Source organism: Plutella xylostella, chromosome 5, assembly GCF_932276165.1.
Source record: "Plutella xylostella chromosome 5, ilPluXylo3.1, whole genome shotgun sequence".
NCBI classification, from domain to species: domain Eukaryota; kingdom Metazoa; phylum Arthropoda; class Insecta; order Lepidoptera; family Plutellidae; genus Plutella; species Plutella xylostella.
This window is the reverse complement of record NC_063985.1, coordinates 10,535,328-10,541,192: the sequence shown is the minus strand read 5'-3', so window position 1 is coordinate 10,541,192 and position 5,865 is coordinate 10,535,328.

The window sequence follows — 5,865 nt, the reverse complement described above, 5'->3', positions numbered from 1 at the left end:
GTAGCGACACATGTTATAGTCACGTTTTGCAATGTCAGCTTTCTAGTAACTTCCAGTAGCGAACAATGCGCAGACGCTAGTCGTCTCGCGCCCGTCACTTAGACAACATACTTGTAAAATGTAATTGGTAAAATCAGTAAATAGTTTGGCCTCAAGAAATCCTGCATTCGTCATTTACCATCAACCCCATAGTCACCCCACTTGTAAACCAACATTACGGCAGGTCAAATGTTGGTTTACAAGTGGGGTGACTATGGGGTTGATGGTAAATGACGAATGCAGGATTTCTTGAGGCCAAACTATTTACTGATTTTACCAATTACATTTTACAAGTATGTTGTCTAAGTGACGGGCGCGAGACGACTAGCGTCTGCGCATTGTTCGCTACTGGAAGTTACTAGAAAGCTGACATTGCAAAACGTGACTATAACATGTGTCGCTACAGACGATTTCATCACTAACTTTTTATAGATATCCTTCACGTCCATTGATGGCCGCAATAAAAACTAAGAACGGTCCAATCCTGGTGCTAAAATTTATGGATTTTGGGCAGAAATGGGCATTGATCCCGTTGTAGGATGCTCGTAAAAATGACAATTACCGATGCCAATTTCAACTATCATCAAAGTGTTTACTATGGGTAGAATATAATTATTTATACAAAACCTCGTTCACTTGATTCCGCATAATGTTAAAATTCACATAATACATCATATACAATGATTTCAAAAGGAAGGATACGCCCTTCAGAACATTTTACTCAAACCTTCTTCATACAAGCAAAATAACTGCCATCTGTCATAATTTGTTGGAACTATGTCAGAGCCGAGCTACTTATCCTGACGACGCAACCTTGTACGTGCGTTCATATTTTACCGTCACCGGACAGTAGGTACATAATAATATGAGTGAGTTGCATGCGGACGTCCGTACAAGGTTACATCGTGCGGCCATTGTAGACTTTGGTAGTAAAATAATTATCGCTTTAAAATGTGTTTATTTATTAATTAAGGATGATACGATATTCCATATTCCTTTTTGACCTTCGTATCATAGTTTTTTAGCCTTTCACAACAAAAATAGGCATATTTATCACAAGAAACAAAGACTCATCTCTCCGTCACAGACAACTGTCGACTGAGGACCGTTGGCCCTAAAATGTCTATTTTAGGGCCAACGTGCGGGTGCCATTTTCTTGAGTGGTTGGGCCTGTCCTTACGCAGTAATATATATGTCAATGATCATATACGAAAGCGAGTGCATGAGAAGAGCCCTTATTGACGTATAAACTGTAGCTTATGTAGTAAGGCGCACCATGGGCAGTCTGAGACTGGTAACTATCTGACTGGGTAATCCTTTCTACATGATGACAAACCCTACTCCAGCTCTATTTCGATTCTCATCGACGTGATAGGAAGGAATGATAATATTAATAATAACTACCTATATGGAATAAAGCCACTTCTGTACGATAATATACCACCTACGTATTTCCTTACCAACAGAACACACCCCATTTGTAGACAGATACAAGATGGCGTCAACTGATTTACTCTATTCGCAAACAGTCCATTACAGAATGAGTTTTCAGCGTGGCAACATTATACAGAGTGTTCATATATTCACATTCACACACTATGTATATTGTTTTTGAATAAAAAAAATAAATGAAATTAAATATAGGAAGCCGAACGGGGTGGCTCTAATCACAGTTGTCAGTAACTTATGCTTTGAATAAAAAAACCCATACAAAAAACAGTCTGTGATCTTTATGCAGGAGTAATTTTTCAAGTGACCACAGCAGTGACCCACGTCACCGTCGTGTGACTTGCTCTTTTTCTAACACCCTGTAAAGTAGTGGTTTGCACAGAAGTTTTGCATTTCCTTTGTTGTTGTGGAGAATAGAGGAGAGAATAGACGGACTCGTATTAATCTCGTAGTGGTTTTTTTTATATTCTCATAGCTGCGGGTCCTTAACTGGAATTCCACCCAAATTCTACACTTTTATAAAGTTCCTAGTAATTCTAGGTGATACTGGTGATAAATATTGAACAACAAACAAAACATAACTCGGTTATAACAAACATGTGAACTATGCGAAGCCTATAAGCCTTAATATAATTATATTTATGTGTTATATATTTAAAAATATAAGATTAATGAAGTGAACGGCAATGAGGCGTTTGTTAAAAAAAAAAAAAAGTTCCTTTTTGGAGAAATAGATGGCGTTGTCTGGGGTTGTACCAACTTTCAAACCCTCAGAACACACTCAGATCACAATATGTTATTCTGTGAGGCTAACGAAATGTGAAAGTGACGTAGGTAGGTAGAATTGTAGTATTATTTTCTCTATGATGTCGATGTCACTGTTGCTTCAGCGTTCAGTGCGATTGTGCGTACAGCCGTTCTTTTCAAGTTTTCTCAGTCTCCTTGTGTTTCTCCTGTATTAATTGAGTTGTAGTTGAGCTATCTGCTCCTCCTCCCTTGATACTGTAGAGTTAGTGCACTTGAGATAGTGATTTAATGATTTAACTTACTTACGTGAATGAAAATCACTTGGTATGAAATGATCCGAACACAACCATGAATGTTTTTGCAGTTTCCAATCAATTTTTCGCACATTTATCCGAGTCGCCTTAATCCATTGTTGCGCCTGGCTTTCATCATTTGGAAATTTATGATGTCCTTTATTTTTACAAGTTGCGACGGCACACATTCTCATCTTGTCTTGTAGGTATTTCTTTGGGATCTTATTTAGGATCATACAATAAATAAAAATAGAAAATCAGTTCTCGCACGCAGCACCCGTTCAAACGGCGCGCATAGAGAAAAGAACACTACGTGACGGCGCGGGTAGAACTATTCACAGAATACTTAGCACTATCCCAAGCCACATGCAGTCTGAGCCTCGGAAGGATGGCTCGCGCTACCACCCGACATTTAATCACAACTAGTGAGTTCTTATTCTGAGTTTAGTACTCTTTGCTCTCTATGTAATTTTTGACAGTTGGTACACTGCGTTTTCACGCCATCTATCGGCTTACCCAAAAGCTCAACTGACAGCTGTCAAGGAAAACGGCTCATTAAATTAAATGAATGGATGTTATCTTGTTTTGTGTTAATTATTCTAAATTATATTTCTATAAAAGATAAATCACGGTGTGATTGTGTCAATGTAGTCTAGAAGAGGGCCATGATCTAGATCTTTTTCTTAAGGAAACTTAATATACTTAGGTTAAACAGTTTATAACTGATAGTAATGACGAGGGTTAAGGTGGTTGACCGGCCATGTCTGCCGAATAACCGTAAAACATTGATGAATGGAATTTACAAATAGGCACACGTGAAATATGATGCCAACCCTTACATCCTAACTAATATTATAAATGCAAAAGTAACTGTGTCTGTCTGTCTGTTACTCTTTCACGCCAAAACTACTAAACGGATTTGAATGAAATTTGGTATACATAATAATATGGTCTAGACCCTGAGAAAGAACATAGGCTACTTTTTATCCCTGAATTCCCACGTGAAAACTTTTTATGGCGAAGCGAAGCTCGCGGGAACAGCTAGTAAACAAAATATACCTTCGAATAATATTTGTCTATTACCAGCACCGGTAGCTTTTTGTATGGATTATTTTCCGAGATATCAACGCTGAAACTTACAGATCAGCGATGATAACAAACGTTCTTTCTGTATACGGCATAATATATATAAATAAATGATTATACCTACTATTATTATTAATATCTTTAAGAAAAAAATATGCCAGAAATAATTGCTATAATAGTTATATTTTTTCCTTCAATTTGTTTTGCTACAAATTATTTTAATGTTTGTTATATTGTTTATTTCCATCTTTAATATTCTGTTGTTTTTAAGATAATTTCTTTAAAAAGGATGTGTACGCCTATAAATGGTTTTCGCAACGAAATTGTTACCTATTAATTTATCTTTGTATTTTGTGTTGTGTAAACTGCTGGCGTTCCATATTTTATAAATAAATAAAATAAATAAATTATATTACTGTAAAAATAAAATAAACAAAGCACAGACAAGAAACACGTTTATCCAATTCAGGCGCCACCCAAATCCTGCCCCGCATATGACCTTGACTTCCGTACAAACAAACAACATTAGCAAAACCGCACCTCTTGTATACTGATATATAAAACAGCGTCAATATATCGACTGATTATATTACTGCCTAGTCTTAGATTAACAATAAACCAACTAGATGGTGTGTACAATGTACATACAAAAACAAAACTGAAAACTTTCGACATTTTGTCTAACCGTTTTAAGCCAATCCTAATGACAACCGTTCAGTCACAAATCTTCTAACCAAACTAATGGGAGATTTTCTTTTGACGTTTAAAAGTTCCAAAATCTACCAATAGATGGCATCCGGCTTGTCGTTTTTTAATAGCTGCATTCTTCTGAGGGGACGGAAGATGTCATAATTGGTACAAAGCTGTCTTAAACTAGTTAACACTTAATATATTATGCATTATATAACAGCTACTTATTGCATATGGTTGAATTCACATCCATTGGGTTTTTGTATTGGCTGAAAGGACTGGAATCCATGCCGGCTAAAAAAAATATGCAGTGCTGTTGAGTATGACGTTTTACTAGCGCCATCTATAATCGGTTTTTGTCTATGGTGGAAAATCTCCCATTGAAAAGAAGAGCTCAGTGGCAGAAATGGGGTATTATTTTGTCAAGACGTTTTTTTTTGCACTGACGCTCCATCTTGTGCGTGTATTGTTAATCTCAGTGCTAGTCCTTGAACATGACACGATGGCCACAGACGTACATAATTACATGACTGTGTGTTTCTAATTAACTTACATTATACATACAGGAGGCGTAGTGTATCAATCCAACTGGGCATTAGGGAAGCCACGGAAACTTTTATGCTGATGTGTTATCACGTGCAACTCAGTATAAAGTTTTTTTAACCAGCGGCCGCTACATGGGTTCGTTATCGACGTCGATAAAATTGTTTAATGCGATATGCGCGATCCACCAATCACAGCGTATTTATGGCGAGTCGCGATATAGTGACGGTTATCAACGTCGATAACGAACCCGCAGGCGTTGGATACATAAGGCCTTAGTAGAAACACCTAAATAGTTAGTTCTAAATTTGCAAAATAAAAAAAGAGAGAATACACTTAAAACATAGATTAAATTTATTTTTAGCCTACACTTATCTAAAAATAAACCTTTATGTTACTTCATGGTCATGTTAAGTATTTTAGATGCTTAATTATTCTTTTAGTATTTAGATTTCGGCATATTATTATGTGATTGAGTAGTTTTTATTTTAATAATCATAGAACAACGCAGACTCGGGTGTAATTTTAATAATTATCAATAAATAATTTTATTATGGTTCTCGTAATAGGGAGTGGAAGACTGTCATGCTAATAGTACAGACTACAATCATCGCTATAAAAATGAAAACTTTTATGCACTTTATGAAAGTAAAAAAACGGAAGCTGAAAGCTTATTCCAACGTGGTACTAAAGTGTACCTGAGTAAACTAGTACATATTATTATAACTAGCTTGATAGGTATGTGACCACTAGTTCGGTAATTGCGACTCTTCCCTGAACAATATGAAACTCTTTACTGCAAGTCACTAAATAAAAAAACATGTCATGACAATAAACCTTATTACAGACGGCTCAATCAAGTGATTGCGGCATGCGGCACCCCAATCAAATCCCACTTAGCCCATCGCAAACCGCTTATTAAACAAGTTACGCAAACTGCTCTGTGTCACTATCTGCGTCGGCGACCGCTTATGGGATGTAAAATGTGATGATAAAAAAACAGTCAACACCCATTCAA